Source organism: Grus americana, chromosome 3 (assembly GCF_028858705.1).
Source record: "Grus americana isolate bGruAme1 chromosome 3, bGruAme1.mat, whole genome shotgun sequence".
Classification (NCBI taxonomy): Eukaryota; Metazoa; Chordata; class Aves; order Gruiformes; family Gruidae; genus Grus; species Grus americana.
In genome coordinates, this window is record NC_072854.1 from 101,805,960 (window position 1) to 101,825,467 (window position 19,508).

The 19,508-nt window shown below is 44.5% G+C and overlaps 1 long non-coding RNA gene across 1 annotated transcript; it reads right to left on the reverse strand.

Annotated features, from left to right (window-relative positions):
* Positions 1-7,523: 7,523 nt before the first annotated feature.
* Positions 7,524-12,367, reverse strand: LOC129205244 (uncharacterized). Its single transcript, XR_008576671.1, has 3 exons — positions 12,167-12,367; positions 8,105-8,231; positions 7,524-7,741 (listed from the first exon to the last, which is right to left on the reverse strand). It is a non-coding gene; the product is annotated as an uncharacterized LOC129205244 (long non-coding RNA).
* Positions 12,368-19,508: the final 7,141 nt, after the last annotated feature.

Sequence of the window (19,508 nt, forward strand, 5' to 3'; positions counted from 1 at the left end):
AATAGGAACCTTTGTTAATTGGTGATACATACCTCATAGGTGGATTCATTAACAGGAGGTAGAATAGTGCTGCAGAACACAGAAAGCCGAATTCCCCTGCAGAAAAGGGGGTTTACTGGTATTTTTAAAAGGTGTTGATGCTGACTCAGATTTACAGTTCAGGAAACTGAGGCACAGAGTGGTTAGGTGACTTGCCGCAGCTCACCCCTGCACTCATTTATAACTTTTCCTGTCCTTTCCCTGGTCTAGGGACACAACTCTGTCTTATCCTTGAGGATTTTTACTGCATTTTACGTTTCAGGCTGTTTTATCTCCTGACCAGTGGTATTTGCTTGTATGTTAACTTGTTAAGCAATGGATGTTTACCTGACTAAAGCCTGTATTAGTAAAAGGCCGCTTCTACTACCGGTTGATTATAAATCTACTTGCTAATACGTACCAATGGAGAGCATCACCAGCACAGCTGGCAGGTAGCCTGGCGACTGCCTTTTTGGTAATGACGTCAGAGTCACCCAACGCTTTGTGTTGCACGGGACACGCCGCGCGCCCTGGCAGTCCTGCCATCAGGGTCATTTATGTTGATGCTTCTCGCAGGATTGCCACTCTGGGACACCTCTCCTTTCCCCCCACGCGCATCAGGGTATGGATTCAGGATTGCCCCAACCCATCCCTGTTTCTGCCCAGATGTGCGCCTTTCTTTTGCTGTTCATCTACGTGCCCTTGTATCACACCTGTGACACTGGTAATCTGCTGTTTAGAAAGGATGGATGAGCTTTTGTTACTTACAGGATCCAGCCTATGGGTAGAACTGCCTGGATTAGTGCCAAAGCAGAGATGTTTTTATTTAGATAGGTAAATTTTTATTTTTCTTGCTTTGGAGAAACAATAAACAATTTTAGAAGACTGTTTCAGCTTGCAATCATCCCTCAAGCCATTGTTGCAGATTTTGCAGCGTGCTCTTAGCTGTGGAGATCCCTGAACGAGCTAATTGCCTGCCATCACCATTCATCTTTCTCCTTTAGCAGACTATGAGTATCAGAAAATCTCACTTATTGTCCTAGATTTTAACTTCACAAATGGAGATGACTTGTCACTTGATTCCCCAAATGGCAGTTTTGGTTATGAATAGTACTACGCTGTATTTATTACAGCTATTCTAAAAGGGCTCTTCGTTGCCCCCACTGAAGTGCAGGAAGCAGTGAACATCCACAGCATTTTTCCTTTTCTTAAAAAAAGTCTTGCAATTTCCAGGTTTTGATCACTATAATTTCAACTTTGGACTTTTATTAAAACTGTTTTGAGTTTGACACAACTGTAGTGGCAGATAGAGTGGGTAGATAAATGTGCCTTCTGAATAGGCTTAATACCAAAAGTGGATAAGAGGAATGGCAAGGTATTTCATCTATGAAAATTTCACATCCATAAGATTTGCCACTTACCGCTGATAATCCTTTCAGCCTCAAAGGGTCAAAAGGTGAAAATGATTGAGGTACCTTTTGCTATGAATATTTCACGAGCTGGATATCCCTTTTTCACTGAGATCTATGTGCTGACTGAGGGCTTCTTCAGGATGAGTCCTTAGTTGACTGATGAATACAAAACACCTCTTGAACAAAAGGCATTCAAGATTAGCGGAAGACAAGACAGCCTACTTTGGTTTCTGTGAGCAGTACCTGGAGTATCAATGGAGATAAAACACTGAGTGACAGGTAACTGAAATACAGAATAACACCATATATTGTTCTCCTATTGACTGGGGAAATAATGAGAAAGTTAGCAAGTCATGGTAATGTCACACACAGTGATGAACTTTGGAGAACTCAAGGACCAAAAAGTAACATGAAACAAGGAGCAAAATGAAGATAATATTTGGTTACAGTACAGTTCTCAAATTGTAGTGAAACACATCCCTTCACCTTTGAGTATGCATGGTTTTTAAAACGAAGACAATGGGAAGAAATTGCCGGCTGAAACAATATAGCTATTTTATTTTACTACAGCCAGTAATGTGAACTTCTTGGAAGACATCTTCTTTCACCACACTATTGCGGCTGGGAACGTTTAGAGGCTACGAACCAAAATTATCCTCTCTGTGCATAACCTTTCTAGTGTCATATCCTGCAAGGTATTGTGGTAACTGAAGATATTCAGTACCAAGAATTGACTATTGTTTCGCTACAGCATTGAGATGAAAAAGCCAATCCCTTTGAAGAGGCTGCTCGTTCAAAAGAGAAGCGGCACCTTAGCAAAACATGTCTACAGAAAGTTGTTCTTTCTTTTCACACTTAGACAACACTTGCAAAGCTTTCAGCTCATTTATCTCTGTACGGCAGGGATACTCTGTCCCTGCCGTGGGGTCCCCAGCCATGGGACCCCCCCCCCCCCACTTCTCCCATGGTGCTGGGCAAGGACCCCGTCTTCCCAGCACCCATCGCCTTTCCTATATGCTGAGTCAAAACCAGGCCAATGAAAATAACCATGCTGACAATGGAAAAAAAACCAACCCCTCCTGCACCACCCAGGCCTTCTTTACTTAGATAATTTTATAAGTCTATAAATAAGGCTGCCCTTTCGCCACTTGAACAGAACAGAGCCCATGTAGGTCACAAATCCTTTTCCATTTAAGACAAGCAAAATTGCACACGAAGGAAGGAAATTCTCTTGCACTTAGTTCAAACTAGGCATCTTAATGTTAAATAAAGATAAAATTGCATTGTGCTTCTCATCTACTTTTCAAACTATTTCTTCTTATTCTTCTTGGGAGCTTGTCTGTTTTCCTAGCAGAGGGCTACTCTAAAAATATCCTTAAGGGTTATATTTTTAGGTGTAATCTTTAAGAGTCAGGAAGAACTGTGTCACCCTAACGCAGCACACATTTCAACGGCTTCATCATCACGACAACATTTCAGATGGATTTAAGACCTAAAGGGATGCAGCATCTACTTTCAATGGGATTTCAGCACCCACCTTTTCAGCCTCCTGCGAAAGCTGTAGCCCTCGCGCTATGAAGCGTTGTGAGCCGGAGCTTAGGTCGGGGAAGGGGCAGGCTGCGTTTGCCCAGGTCCTGCCCAGCCGCCCCATGCAGGGGCTGGGACCAAGTGCCTGCCTGAGCCCTGCAGTTTGCAAATGCTTTCAGGTCCCTCAGTTTAGAGAAAACCTCGTCTCTGTTCAGAGAGGTCCAGGTCAAGACTGGGACCTCCATAGTCCGTTTGATTCTCTCTTCTGATATAAAGAAATCAAATGAATTGTTATGTTTGCATTATACTGGAACATAGAAATGTCATGGTAGCTGGCCTGGTAATGCAGGATTAATTTAGACATTCAGACTTCAGTGCCCTCCACTCTGCAAATATAATAAACATGTGGCAATTAAGCTCCATTAGGTCTACTCAGCTACCTGGTTGCGTTTGAAAAGCTATTTCCACAGATTCCAGGCTGAAGCGTGGGGCGGATGGGACAGCAGAGGGTGTGAAATGGAGCATTTGTTCCAGGATCAGGATGCATTTGTTATTCCAAGCAAAGAGCTGGGGTAGCAGCCTTCGGACCTCTTCTGCATGGGGCACTGGAAGTGTATGAGCCATATAATCGAGGTAATAGGCATGTGCTTCCAAGATCGCCCTTTACGTGCTGTTCACTGTCGTACGTGCTACGTTCACTGACGATTGCCCCCAGGCTCCTCTGTACCCTCATGTTCCACAAAGATGGGAACTTCACTCCTAAACATGTCAAGGAACACCCACTCATGCATTATCTCCAGTGTGTTTCACCTCTTATGCCATCACCAGCAGCACCATTATGCTGAGAAATTTCTAATCATGAAGGCAAGATACCTGATTCCTGCAAGGTACCCTCTTTCCTGCAAGCAGCCATGAGGCAATCCATGACGCTGTTTGCAGCGTATTGGTTCTCCCTTGAGTAAGACCCAGGTGGAGTTTGGAGTTGCAACAGAGAAGAAAAATCTGAATTGTGAGGATGGCTACAGGACACAGCCCTCTGCTGCTTATGTGGAGCTGCACCCAGAAGTAAAGGTAATTTCGTTTGGGTCTAAGCACGCATCGTGCACTGTATATTGCCCTTTAAAAGGAACAGTTGTCTTGTCTTTAATGGGAAGTCTATCCAGCCATCAATTTGTTAATAAAAAGGTGATATGCTAAGGAGAAATTAATGACAAATAATCCCCTGTAAAATAATGTCACTGTGTTCTGGTTCAGGTTTGCTGGCTACGAAACATTTGCTACTCATTTTCTGCCCCACTATTAAGGGATAAGAGAAAAGAAGGGGAATTTGTTACTTAATGTAGGATATGCATCTCATGCCATCAGATTACATCAGGTTCATCAAGTCATGCTTATATAACTTGATTTTAATTTATGGGTTTTATTGTTGGCAGGTTTCTGAGATTATTATTTGATTGAACGTCTGTTGAATGTCTGTAAAATATCTGTTAGTTTGTAAATGGACTCTAATGGATTATGCCGCTTGATTCTTTTCTTATGGAGCTGTTCACCTTTGCATGGTGTAGTAGACAAGTCACATCTTGCTTTGACTGCACGCAGCATCAACTATAATAACTATATGTCAGAGGCTGTAGCATTGTAGATACAATCTGCTTAAAATCACTGTACATGTATCCAAGGAGGAATGCTTGGTGTCCAGGAGAGCTCCAGCAGAACGACTCACTACTGTCTGTAGCTTGATAAATGCCTCCATTTTTCTTCTTTATGTTTTATATTATTTATCACAGGAGGTTTCTTCCACACCAAAACTTTTAAAACACCTTTTAAGCTTATGGGGACAGATCTCTGCTCGTTTCATCAAGCTGGGTTGACTGCAAGAAAAGGTGGCACTAGAAAAAAGAATTTGGCTTCCTCTTACGCAGGCTGGCTAGTGGCACATCTAGAGCCTGGTGTGAATGAGACGCAAGACGTCCAGGGATCCCTGGGAACTGGAGGTGCCAGGGCTTTTTTTTTTTTTTTTTTTTCCCTCTCCCCACGCTGAAGAGTGAGAGTGATTGATAGAGGAGCTGTTAAGGTGGGCTTACAAACCTGAAGGCAAGCTTTGGCTGCCTGCTTTGTCAGAGTAGGACAGAAGGCAAGGTACAGGGCAGCCCAGGGAGCACCGGTGCAGGGACAAACCCAGCCATGGCAAGAGTGCTGTAGCCCTGTGAAACCCCAGCTGAGGAGGTCAGCTACAAAACATCCTTTTAGCAAGCAAGAAATATCAGATGCATTGATCAAACTCTGGTGATATGAACAGGCTGTAGCATTGACTTTTTTAAAAAAATAAATCAACTGTTTAAGGTTGGGTTTGAGCTTGAAGACATGAATCCAAGATCTGGGCAGATCAACTATTACAAGGACCCATGCAGTAGAGTCTCCTTTACGTACTAAAGGGAAGGGGTCTCTATTAGATTGATGCTTATACTGCATAAACAGAAATGTACGGCTCACAGAGGGCAATACAGACAGTTACCACTGCTGGGGCATTCATCTACTGTTTATCCCGGGGTGTCACTACAAATTTTCAGGTTTTGAGCCCAGGGTCCGTAAAAGGTTCCTCAAAACTGAGCCACATCAGCAACTCCATGGGCAATGGAGTATTTTGCCATAAGGGTAAGTCCTGACGTACCAGTAGTGCGGGGAAGTGTACGGTGTGGGAGCCTGTAAGAGCACACCAAGACAGTCCAGAAAGCAAGCCTTACACCGCCTGGTACGTCTCACTTGCCCCAGAGCTGTATCGTGTGTCCTCTGGAGCTCAGTGGTGCTACGCTACAGTCCAAAACAAGCTTTCCAAAATCACCAAATGATTAAGAAAAAGATGATTGCTATACATATTAGTTGGTCTTAGAAGGACTGCCACTTGTTGTCCCACCAGCTGTGCTACAGCGTTTTTCAGGGTGCTTCATGTTGTGGTGCAAGAGTCCTCCCAATAATAAAATATTAAATGTGATCATTCCCCCTGGCTGTATGCTGAGCCCTGTGCTGGTGAGATACCCAAGAGTATGAATCTGCCCATAAACTCTCTGCAGAGGTTTTCCTCTGGGGTAGAGGATGGCAGGGAGGGTTTTGGCTGGACCCCACTTGCTCCGGTGCGACCCTGGAAGAGCTGTACCTGAGGTTCACCACAGCGTGAAGCTGGGGCTGTTTGTGCCGTCTGGTTCTGCTGCTGCCAGTCCCTTCAGTTATTCAGTTAGCTGCTCTGAACCTCTGTTTCTTCAGCTGAAGTAGAGAGATGAGAGTGATAATCCGGAACTAGAAAGCATTTCCACCACCGCAAGAAAATTTCCACCAGGCAAACACTAAGAAAGGCTATTTAATGCAAGAAAACAGTTACACAAGTAAGGAAATTTAAACTATACAGCACCATAGTTATTAAAGTAGACACTTGTTAAGTTTTGCACAGAGAGAAAAACACAGTAGGAGGACAAACACCCTCTCAAATGTTTTTTGATCTGTTGGGTTTTTCTGATGCACACAGAATAACTATGAACTGGCAATGGCATCTGGGATTTCTCAAACACAACTACAACATTTCTTAACCTCAGCTGCATAGGCTGTGATCACCAGTTCAACAGAAACATTCCATGGCTTGTGTTTTCAACCTGCAGATCGTTCCTGGGTCCTACTGAACATCCTGAGATGTGGCCACCATCACTGAATAACCAGGAGGCTCAGCAAGCCGCGGGGACCATCAGCTTCCTGCTGGGCTAGAAGAGACTCCAGCCCTGCAGAAAAATATTTATAATGGCAGCTCTCCCTGCTGTAGAAAGTTAGCACAAGGCTGCAGAAAAATCTGGTTGGCCTTGAGGTGGAGAAGCTACCTGTCCTGGAGGAAGGTACCAGATGTCAGGAGATTCAAACAGAGATGTAGCTGCTCAGAAAGCAACCCGTGATGGTTCACGCTTGTACTCCTAGCCTGCTCCGAGTAAATTCCTATTGAAAAGGGGCTTAGCTCCAGCCCTTCTTTCTGCAGCACGTTCAGGTTGGTTTGGCTTGCACGTGTTTCACCTCACACCTTGCAGCAAGCACCGCACACAAGCGCAGCGATTAATTCACCCTCGCCTTGTCCTCAGCTCGCCGTCTGGCCCAACGGGGCTCGTTTGGCCCCAGGCACGCAGTGCCCTCGCCTGCGTGACGTTTGACAGGTAGCACGCCTGCGAAGGGAACACCTCCCGAGTAGGGCACCGTCTCAGTGCTGGCAGCCAACCTGCGGAAGCGATCGTAGCATTGAGCACCATCAGCTGTGGCACTGACAGCTTGTTCCCTCCTCCCGTACCGTGTCAGTTTGTCTGGAGGAAGACTGGCCGCCCCGAGCGTGGGCCATGGGGGAAGCCGGTGCCTCTTTCCAGCCGCGGGGGCCGTTTCCCATTATATCTTGAGCGTTGGCTGCTCCGCAATGAGCAACAGACCCTCCCCCTGCCCAGGAGGTCTGCAGGCACGTACGCCTGGGACGACACACCATGACTCAGGGCAAAGCAGTGACACCACCAACAGCTCCCCATATGTCTTTCTGCTTACCCTGACTTCTCGACGCTACACCAGATGCCAATGGGCCAGAGATGGCACCCGGGGCTCAGCGCAGTGTGGGGTCATCGTCTGCATGGCCCTTTTCCTTCTGCTGCCCTCCTACACCGGCATCGGGAGGCTGGAAAGTAGCAGAGAAATCTCTGTGCTGGCTGGCAGGAGGCGGCCATCGTGTGACTCTGGGCAGGCAGTGAGAAGGGGGCATCACCTCGGACAGCCTAGAGGAGAAGGTAATGGGAAAAGCAACAAATTGCAGAATTTAAGCAAAAGCAAGCTCCTCGCTGCTAAGTTTTCCCTATCCCCAGAGCCTCCTCAGCATAAACCAGCCAGTAAAAGCCACGGCAACATCTAGCAATTTTCATGTGGGCTGAACTCTCTCCTGAAAAAGCACTGGTCTGTGTCCAGTCCCTCAAGTTTTAGAAATTATAAAAGGTACAAACCAAACAACTTTGCCACTCGCAATTTTACAGGAATTTCGCCTCCATTACTTTTGACCTAAAATTTCTATTGCCTTTTGTATCATCGTCCACTTGTGCTCTGTGTACAGATAGAGACAAAAATTAAGAGAAAATAGTTGGCACCTCTTTTTTTTTGTTCGTGACTGGTCTATAGCAGGGATTTCATATCCTTCTCCAGGAGAAGATGTGCTGGGCAGGGGGCTGAAGGGAAGCAGCAGAGCACCAGAGCCACAGGCAAACACTGAAACCCCTGTCGGAGAGGAAATATTATTTATACTGCTGGACAGTTTTCTTCTGTGTAACAACTGGAAGTGATTTACCCCACAAATGTCTGGCTGTTGGCTGGGTAAGTAGCCAGCAAACACAAGAGGAATCAGACCATGCCAGACTCAGCTAGCTGTATGCGATCCATCGCTGATCCATCTGCAGCACATGATATTCGCTGGTTTCTCTGCTCCGGACTGGTTGGGAGAGAGGTACTTGAAGGAACGGGAAGCTGTGTCTCCACAGCTGAGTGGTTTTCTAGCTCCGCGTTGACATGGCGTGCCTTCTGGCTGCTCAAACGGTCCTAAACCAGAGCCCCACCACATTATACCGCTATAATTTAACACTCTCATTTATTGGGTTAGAAGCAGTGTAGAAAATTCAGCTCTCGCCTACTTCTATATATAATAATCCAAAATTAAAAGTGTTTTGGACAACCTAGTGAGCAGTGCTTGGGTGCAAGTAAGGACTCTCCAGCAACATGTCGCAGTTCTGGACCATCCTCCCTCTCTCATGGGGGTTCGTGGGGCTCCCCCTGCTTGGGGGAGACAGGGGAGCCCCATAATGGGAATACACATCAAACTGTGGATGCAGAGGGGTATCCTGAGAGCTGGTTCTGCCTCAGTGTGTGCTTTGTTTTGATGAAAAGAAATGTCTGTCTTTGCCTAGAGCCCTGGAGAGGGTACATTTTATAACCTGAAACTCAACCTAGGAGGTACTGCACCACTTAGCGATGGTCTAAGAGCAAAGCAGATCATTCAGGTAAGAGAGATCTCAGTGGAAATGAACTGCCCTAGCATAAAGCTACCTTAGCTCAGGGGGGCTATCTACAGTTTAGGCTTAAGCATATGCCACGCTGGTTATGTGCTGCTCAAACTTGAAAGGTGTCAGGATTAGAGCTCTGCTGTACATCCACATCAGAAAGTGAAGATCATTAGAGTTACGCTCTCCTATACAACAGTGATGCAGGTCAAGGTGATCAAGGTTTTTACCCATTCTCTGAAAGCAATTTAGGTCAAAGTTGTTCTCTATAATTTATCAGCTTTGATTCCCTTCCCCTCTTATATGTTCTATAGATGGGGGTTTCTATGTTTTCCAGGGGTTTTTTCACCCCTGGCACAAGTAATTTTCCATTCTTTTCCTGAGCTTCCCCAATGTAAAACAGTACTAATGATCCTTATCTGCCGCGAGACCTACTGCAGAAAGTACTTTTGTAGAGCGGAGGAGGATAGCAGCGTCGTTTTACCCCAGGTCCCAGCGAGGACCACCTCGGCAGCAGTTCCCTGGTGCTGTTTGTAGCCATCAGGCGAGTCCCGTTGGCTGACACAGGGCCTGGCCACACAGCTCTCACTCGGGAGAACTCTCCTCTGACTTCAGCAGGACTGCTGATGTGTCAAGAAAACACAAGACTGGGGTTGCTGGCTGGCAGGGGCACTCCAGGTCTTGTCTCTGATGACTTGCCATCAGGCACTAAGATCCGAAACGCAATCTGGAGAAACCTCAGCAGCAAAAAGTTGGTCTGCGACTGTGTCTCACGATGATATTGTACTATCTGAAATCCTTTGACCTTTTCGGAGTCACTCATGACTCAGGCTGGTGAGGGTAGAGCCAGGCCCAAGGTTCAATTACACTACCTTCTCTCTCCCTATTTGTGCTATGCTCATTACACAGAGCAAAATCAATTAATTCTAACAGAGGAATAGGTTCCTGGCCTGTCTATAAGTCACTGGGTGCATAATTGTTCTGTTGCTTACATTAACATCTTATCACATTATTAGCACTGTTTGCAATTCCTGGGCTCCCGCCGCAGCCGAGGCTCCGGTGGCTGCTCCGCTCCCTGGATGGGAGGCTCCGCTGTAGGCTCCCCCCTTGCAACCCGCCCTCGCACCAAGTGCTACATGCAATTACAGGCCTCCCATGGCTGAAGCCTTCAGATGGACAGAGACCTAAAAACACGCCTTTCTCTTGATTAGGCAGCTTTAAACCAAATAGGATTAAGGAGAGAGATACCACCACAGAGGGGAACAAAATACGGGCATCTCACTGAAGTAGTGGGGAAAGCGGGGGGAGGGCGATGACAATTTTCTGAGCAATTCACACATTATTTTAAAAAAGGACTGAAAAAAAGTTAAATTGATTAAAAAAATACAGTCCCTTTTAAAATTATGTTTGAAGTATTCAAAACACACGTTTTTAGATTTCAAGTTTGACAAATGTATAATCCCTGAAACCCAAATCTTGGAGGCACTGGAAATCAAAGAAAAGTTAGTTATGGCTTGTGAGCTTTTTGTCTGTAGAAACAAAGAATTAATGGTCAACAAACAAGCAGCTCAGAATCCCCCCTTTTTAACAAAGAAAACTCTTTGCTTATGACTATTCTTGCTGGATTAGAAAACTAAAAAAAAAAATCAAACAGGCAACAAATAATTTTACCATTACCAGGTAATATGTGTTAATTGCTCAGTTTATATACTCTGAATGACATACCATTAGAGACTGTGTATGCATTGTAACTAGAGCATTAATAAATTTAAAATGTGCCTATTAGGATGACAGCTTTGGAGGTGCAAAGGAATAACAGTTATCACTTGGCAGAAGCAGATCTCACCCCATCTGCCGAGACTTTGCATACATTTTCAGCTTCCTGAGCAATGATTAGGGCTGTCAGAACCTCTTTAACCTTCTAACTGCTGGTCCCAACTGGCCTTAATTAGAGACTAATGAATTCAGAAGATGCAGGCCGTGAGGAAAACTGCCTTGACAGTTTGTGTACAAATTAAGCACCAATTACTTCATGCATCTTTTGCATTGCTGATACAAGTCTCTGTTATTATTTTTGAATATGGTCATTTTAGCATAAACCGAGAACTTTGCTAATGTATTTTGTCATTTTTATGGCTCATCATAAAAAAAAAAAAAAAGAATACCAGGAGGGTCATGAATATGTGAAATAAACTACTGTAGATGATAAAAAGAAATTCATTTCCCTCTAGGGAATATCTTCCAACATTTTTTCCCCTAATATCATATTATTATTATGATTAGTCACATAATGATCACAATTTAAGAAACAGACGTAACATGGTCCTCTGAATATTTTTATTAGGAATATAGCTGCTGTTATTAGCACAAGAAGGAAAACAAAGATACAGGTAAGAGTCTTTCAGTTCTGGGATCTCAGAAAAACTTTTACACCCACCCATGCTAGCAGAAGGTTGCTGACACTGCTACGGCTGGAAACAGGAGCACAGGGAGCCGTAGCTGTATAGTCAAGTAGTTTGGGGGGGTTTCGATCTCCCCAGTTTCTCCCTCTTATCCACATCCTGAAGATATGAGATGTTCAATTCAGTAATTTTTGGAAAACCACCCGTAAGCCCAGCGGAGGTGTATGCCTGACAAGGCAGGGGAATGTTCACCACATCTTCCCATAAAATTTGCTTAGAGAAAGTTTGAAAAACTCCCACCCCGGTGCTCCTGCCGGACCTGGTGGGAGAGCAAATGTGACTTTACTGAAAAGTCTACAGACCAGTGCAGCTCGTGAACTGCAGAGCACGTCTCACATATGCGACCCTCCAAACAGACGTACAGCCATTCCTTCCCTGGCCAGTTACCTCTTTCAATTCGGTCTGCTACATCTTTTCATTTCCCCTGATTACCATCATGTTACCCGTTGCATTTAGTGAAATTTATCACTGCTGTGCAAACCAAGGGTACTTCAAACCCCACCAGAGAAACTCTCCTGGCTGTGCCGCTGTGGAAATCAAGGTCATATCAGCCTCCTCCCTGAGCATCTCCTGCCCCTGCTCCCCCTGTTGCTGGGAAGGAGAGATTCCCCCCAGAGGCTCTGTGGGAGGAAAGCCAAAGAGAAGCTGAGGGATGGATGAATTAACAGTATATAGTGACATTTTCCCACTCACATACCAGTTTAGACTGCGGGATGTGTGCATCTATGTAAACTGCAGATGTACAGTGCTGAAGAAGGGCTACAGCAGAATGAATCCTCCAGCACTACACACGTCTTCAAATGCGGAGATGCTCTGTGTGAAGGAAAGAAGGAAAGAAGATTTCTATCATGTCAATAAAATCTCTTCCAAGAGGAGACAGAGAGCGTTAGAGCAAACTTGAAAACACAAGGCCAGACTCTTGATGTCAAGTCACAGAGCCAGCATCTGCGGGTATTGAATTTCAGTTAAATAAAGCCCCAATTAGTATCTCATGAAGTTTTGTCCACACAAAACCATGGATGCCACTCTCAGTCCAGTCACTATACCACGCAAGAGCTTTCTCCACTGCAACTCTTTTGCATTTCATCAAAAGTAATTTTAAACTTCTCTAATGAGAATGACCTAACGATCTCATGTGACACTTTCCTAATTGTCCCTATCATTAAGCATTGGGATTTTCTGTTGATAACCCAACATTTTCCTGCTTGCCTTTACACCAGTACAACATGATTACAACATGTAAAACCAACATATTTTTCTATGTATGACAGAGTCCTTTCTTTTCCCTTGAAAATGTATTTTTTATGAGCTGCCACTGAATTTAAAGTTCTTAGTAAATTATTTTTGTATGTGTTTTCATCAATCAGCCTTCAGTCTGGCCTCTGCCCTGGAGAACAAGGGCATGCTCCAGATTCGGAGTTTGCAAGGCTGTGACTCCCTAGACCAAGACACGCTGTGGCAGTGAGGATTTTCACTGAAAATCACATTCAGAGATGATGATCTGACCCCTACAAGTATTTAAGATAAGCCTAAGGTTGTAGCTTGGGTTTGCCCCTAACCTGATATAAGTTTTTCATAAACTGGTTTGTTACGGTAATGGTCTTTTGTTAAGGCTCATTCCACTTCCATTGCCGTTGCCCATTTTTTTTTGCCAGTTCTGATCACCCTTCCCTGGTGTTTAATAACAGCGTCTTCTCCTTCAGTAACACTTACACATGGAATGAATGCAGATTTGACACTGTCATCTGGGTTATCGTTATACTGCGTATAGCTCCTTTCTGTTTATCGCAGCTCTAAAAGCTCACGATAGAGAGGGGACTCAGAAGAAAAGAGAGGAAAGGTGACACGGCCCCTTCGTCTGATCCGAAGCCCCGGCGAGTGATGAAGATATGCCAGCTTTGACATAAATCCTGCAGAGAGGGGAGTTTTACTTTGGCGCTGAAGGTCAAAGTACGCTGAGCAAAATGGTGAAGTGCACAGACGCGCGCGCATGTGTGTGTGTGTGTGCATACACCCATGTTTCTGTGTCTACGTGTGTGTGCAGGCATCCCACCCTCTAGCAGCTGGTCCATAATGAGACCACAGGACTTTGCCACCGGCAGGCTTTTTAGCCAGCCTGTATTTGGAAAGCATAAAACCTCTGAGACTGAGTTCTTGCTTCCCAAGGAGCTGTAGGGTTTCTGTGGGACCGTAATTCTAGTTGTTGGCCCTGGTGCGTGGCCTCGTCACACCATGATTTCCTGGTTGCCTTTGACTTCTTGCCCTCCCTTTGGAAGTTGCCTCATGAGCACATCACTCCCCACCTGAGATGCACCAGCCTCAGGTCCTGTCCTCCTCACCGGTGCCACCCACCATGCTGCCGTACCTCTCTGTGGCGATGGCACAAAGCACACACCAGTCTCTGAGGCACCTGGCCCAAGAGGAACACCTTTCCCTGGCATTTCAGAACGGTGTCCGAAGTCCTGACTTTTCTTCACTTCTTTTTACTGACTAAAGCAGTTGGCTTTTTCAGGTGGAGATATGAGTCTCAGTTCTGCTTTCAAGCTTCATTCTTCCACCTGGTATGTCCATTCAGTTCACCTATCCCATCAGACCAGCTTAAAAAAAAACAAAAAAAAGAAAAGGATTAAATAAACAGCAAATTCAAAATAATGGAATAGTTAGCAGTCCCCTCATAGAAGACATTTATATTTAACTACTGTACATGGAACCAAAACATTCCCTGAAAAAAACAAGCACTCTACGTATAAAAATTTAAAACCACATTGATAACCCATCTGGCATCCTCCTAATTATGAATCTCTTAGTGGAGTAATATTCCCTTTAGAAGCAAAACAGTAAATACAACAAGGGAAACATGATTATTAATTTCTTTTTGCTCTGTCTTTCAAGACAAGCGTTCATTCACATATGCACCCAAAATCTTTCTCAACTGGAATTTACTGAAGTAAAGACATAACACAATGCCTGCTAATTAAACATTTGAGAAGAAAAAAATACCCTGTTCTCCATCAGGAGACGATATTAATAGGTGCTTCATAATACGGAGTGTGTTTGTACTCCAGCTGTCTTGCCCCACAAATACAGAGAAATAGAAAAACTCGGCTTCTCCTTTCATCTTTATGTGCCAGTCCAACAGTCCAGGCTTCATAACATCCAGTCATCTTGTGGAAACAAAGCACAAGGCTCGATTATCTGGAGACAACTTCTTTCCCTTTCATGGGAATACTATTTCTGAGGTGGTGCTACCCATACACAACTTCTCTTGACAGGCACCAGCTCCCTTCCCTGTCTGGGAGGCAGCAGAAAGGGCAGGCAGTGACTTTTGGGGGAGCTCTGTCCCAGGCCACCTAGCTGAGAGTAGACTCCTTTTTATCATGCACTATGGACGATGGTGCCTTGAATAGTTGCTTCCTAGAAAGTCATCATGTTTTTACAAAGAGTCAGACCATTTCATTCATTTTAAAACAGGTTCCCTCCAACAGGAGCCCTGGAAGGGATCCCTGGAAGGGGGACATCTCCTTTAGGAAGTCCATCAGGTTTGGGACTGCTTCTGAAACACAAGGCAAGATACTTGTAAGTATTGGGATACCAGTCCCTGAGCAAGGAATCCCTATGGAAACTTTCAGCGTCAGCTAGAGGCTTTGACCATCAAGCCTGGGTCACTGGAGAAGGGACAATACGCAGCACCCTTGGAGAGCTCTGCCCTAACAAAATTTCAAGGCCCCAATTCAGTGATACTCAGGTTCCTTACTCATTAGCCCTTTGCTTTGGGATTTTCCTCCATAATAAAACAAAGCCTTCCCATGGCTTTTGTAGAGTCCCTCCTCAGCTGAAAGCACCCCCTGCAGCAGCAGGTACTGGTAACCTACAGCACCGTGCCAGGCTGCAGCTCAGCAGTGGCTCAGCATCTCCCTGTTTTACAAACCCGGAGCTCCCCTCCACCCCCACGCCGCACGTGTGGAGATCTCTGAACCCGATAGCTGGACAGACTGAGCTGCTCAATATCGATTACCAGCTTTAAGAAATCTTTTCACTTCAGTTCAGTCATAGGCTTATCTGCTTTGGTTGTCACATGATCGGGGATGATGCCATCAATACAGATTACGAATCTGTCTCAGCGCCCTATAAATCTGCAAGTTTCCCTGTTTCAACCTTCCTAAACCACCTCGGTGGGTCCTGCCGGCCATGAGAGAGGCTGTGTGTGTGCCACATCGCACCGTGTTGGCTGTACAAAGGGTGGGAAATGAAAAATCCAAGAGAAGCTTAACAATGCTCTTGCTCCGACATCTGCTCCCAGCAAGGGCATCTAGGGACCTGCCGCACGGGTTTTTTTTTTCCTTAAAGATGATCACCGTGAATGTTGCAACAAATAATAATGTGAAACATTTTGACAGCCAAGTAAGCCATGAAACATTAAATCTCCAAGGCCCATATGCTCCCCTCTGCTAACGCAAGTGGAGAGGAGCAAAAGCCCCATGGAAGCTGGCAGGGAGAAGCGGTTAAGCCACATCACAAGTGTCCTGCTCCTCTCCGTCATATCTGCAACCTTTCTGCCCTGGGAGTGGGGACAGGGAGGAGTGCAAGGGGCAGAGGGGCACTATTGTCCTTCAGACTTGGAGGGATATTTTTGTGCTTGCAGACGCGATATCCAGCAGCCTGGCTATAGCCACCGGGAGCCCGAGGGAGACTGATTCCAGGGAGAGTGGCACGGCCAGGGGAGAAGAGAACACAAATCCTGTGGGACAAGGCACAAGATTTTTAGGAGTGTCTTGAAGTCTGTGGGATTTTCCTGCTGCTTTTATGGCCTCAGCCAGCTTCCCTGCAAGCCAGATGTCAGTGAGGAGCTTTGTCACCGAAAATTGTTATCTCAAAGAAATTCCATGGGTTTTGTGGTTCTTCTTAAGGGCTCCTGGTCCTTCTCCATACCCACAACGCCACTGGGCTGCAGAACCTCCTCTTTACTGACAAGAGTAACCCTAAACCAGGGATCAGTTTGGGAATGATTTAGGTTCTAACTGACTACCAAAGATCCCGCCCTTGGCCTGCTCAAATGGGAGGCAAGCATCATAAAAAATAGAGCAAAGGCTTACCAGAGCCTCAGTGGTGTCCTGAGCTAGCACAAGCATGGCACACCTGCTTCTGCAGCCACAGAGATGTATTTAGCATAACACCCCAGCGCAAAAGACCCCATACCTGTTTGTAACTAACTGACATGGGTGAACAAGTCTTTGCAACCACAGCCAAGATCTCTACAACTCCCTGAAAGGAGGTTGTAGCCAGGTGGGTGTTGGCCTCTTCTCCCAAGTAACAAGCAATAGGACAAGAGGAGATGGCCTCAAGTTGCACCAGGGGAGGTTTAGATTGGATATTAGGAAGAATTTCTTCACTGAAAAGGTTGTCAGTCATTAGAACAGGCTGCCTAAGGAAGTGGTTGAGTCACTATCCCTGGAAGTATTTAAAAGATGTGTAGACGTAGTGCTTAGGGACATGGTTTAGTGGTGGACTTGGTAGTGTTAGGTTAATGGTTGGAGCTGATGATCTTAAAGGTCTTTTTGAACCCAAACGATTCTATGATTCTATGATCCTTAACTCCTTTATCACCGTGTGTCCACAGACATGACCAGGAAAGCCAGCAGGGGGGATGTCCCTTAGCCCAAGCAGCAACTTTATGTCACTGCAGTTTCTAAACCTATATCCAAGTGAATATGGTGCCAATGGTATTAATGGGGCTCCTGAGCACACGTTATTTCAGAAGTAGATATTCATGGTTCAGATGGCAACATTAAAGTCCTGGTGAAGTGGCAGTTTGTTAAGGATGGTGAGTCGGTGCCCTTCAGATTTGGAGATCTCTTCTCACTGAAGAAGCAGCAGTGGCTGGCATGCATGCAGACACAAAAAGCCTTTCTGGGGCCTCCAAAGGGGAGGCAGAGGCACCTGGGGCTTCACATGCCTAACATTTGGCAATAGGTGAACAGGCTCACACATCAGATGCTAAATATTCAGTGTCTCTCAGTTTTAATGAATCGTTATGACTGAAGAAATCAAAGGTCCCATGGGGAAGAGCTGCGCTGGAACATCAGATAAGGAAAACTTGGTGTGTTGGGTTTTTTTAAGATAAAATGAATAGAATTATCTTCATTAATTCAATAACCACAGAAATATTTACAGTGTAATTACATCTATTCTTTTGCTGTTCAAATATTATTTTTAAGGGCTTCTTGGCATCGAGGAGCCTCTTTCCTTGAAAATCCTGACCCAGTGTCAGAAAGAGAACAGACCTAAGTCTCTTAATATAATGGCTGTTAGCGGGGGTGACTACTTTAGCAATGCTCGGCTGAAAAATGAACTTTGCAATAAATGACCTTCAGAGAAGAAGACTATTCATGTTAATTAGTAGCTCTTTTCAAACAGGATTCATATATGCATTAGGCTATGTCATTTCGAACAATGCCATCATTGTAGTAAACATCAAGACAAGGCTCAAGTACAGTTATGAAAATTTTAGAAAACTCCAGTTAGATTTTTTCCCCCTAAGATTATGAGTTACGATTACTGACGTGTTGCACAATAGGATCTCTCCTAATGGCTTATAGCTTTTGCCACTGCCAACTTTTATATTTAAAATCCATACAATTATGGACAATTTATGAGTGTTATGAGGTTCTCTATCCTCCTCACCCCATTTTTTGCACTGATTCTTACTGATTCAAAGCAGCTTTGAACCCAGCAAATCAAATGCATTTTGCTTAAAACATAACATTCGTTCTTACAGAGCCCACTTTATTCTTATTACTACTTATTACTTTTTATGCATATTTAATTTAAGAATGCATATTCTCCATTAAAAAATTAGAATATTTTGAAGTACTAGAAAGTGATTATTTTGGTTAGTTCCCCTTGATTAACCACTCAGATGTGGATGCGTTCTTTCTAAAGCACATACATAACAAGAATGGAAAATGGCAAAAGGAGGCTACCAAAAGGAAAAAAATGAACACAATAAATTCATGCACAAAATAAGAGACATGTTTTTTACAGTTTATGTCAAAATGCATCTTAAAAGATAGCTACAGCATATAAAAAATTTGCTATGTGGGGAGAGAGAAACTTAGTACAACAAATCTGATTCAGAAATGTTATTAGAAGATACAGTAGGCAGAAAGTAATGTGCAAGCAAATTGCATAATTCTGACTCTACATGAATTTTGAGCTATATTTATTAATTGATTTTTTTAAAAATCCATTTAAGGAGTGTCTTCCTTGCTGCTGACCATTCAAACCCAGAAGCAAAGTTAATTTTAAAAGCTAAACTGTCAAGCACTATGCACAGTTGCATGCTATCCAAACCCCATACATTCCTAACTAATTAGAGAATTAACAATAAATGTATTGTGGAATAGCATTTTAGCAATCTGTTTAATGAAGAAAGTAATCTGTGTTGCAAAACAATTAGCTAACAATGGGGAAATTAATAAATATTTATAAGACCAATGTATATGGTTTGTTTGGAGCCTTGCAAGATTCAGAAAAGGCACACAATTCAGTTGAGCAAACAAACTGCAAGACTGGGCTCATCCTAAATACCTGGCACATGACAGTGTTCATTATTGACAACTTGGAGGGGCTGCCACACACCGTATCTGCCCTCTGGCCTGAGCTGGGCATCTGCGCGGCTTTCAGAGACGGGGTGACGGGCATATCTGTCTCTCCAGTGGTCTCCACTGGCTTGGACAAGCAGGTCCCTGCTCAGCACTCTGGCTTTTGCGAGTCATCTTCACCAGGGATCAAACTTCCTTCACACATCGTGTAGGGAGTCCAGCCTACTGAATTCCCATAAGCCAAAAAGCTTTCTGAACTCCCCTCCTTGTGAGGACAGCCCTTTTTGGCTGCTGCAAATTCCTTTCCCCTCTCAGATTTTGATTTTGCAGCACTCAGCACAGGAACTGCAATGGTTTAGATGTAACTGCCGTTACATATGGGGCATGCAGATTTTTTTTTTTTTTTAATCTTTTGCCATTTGAAAAAGAGGCAGAAAG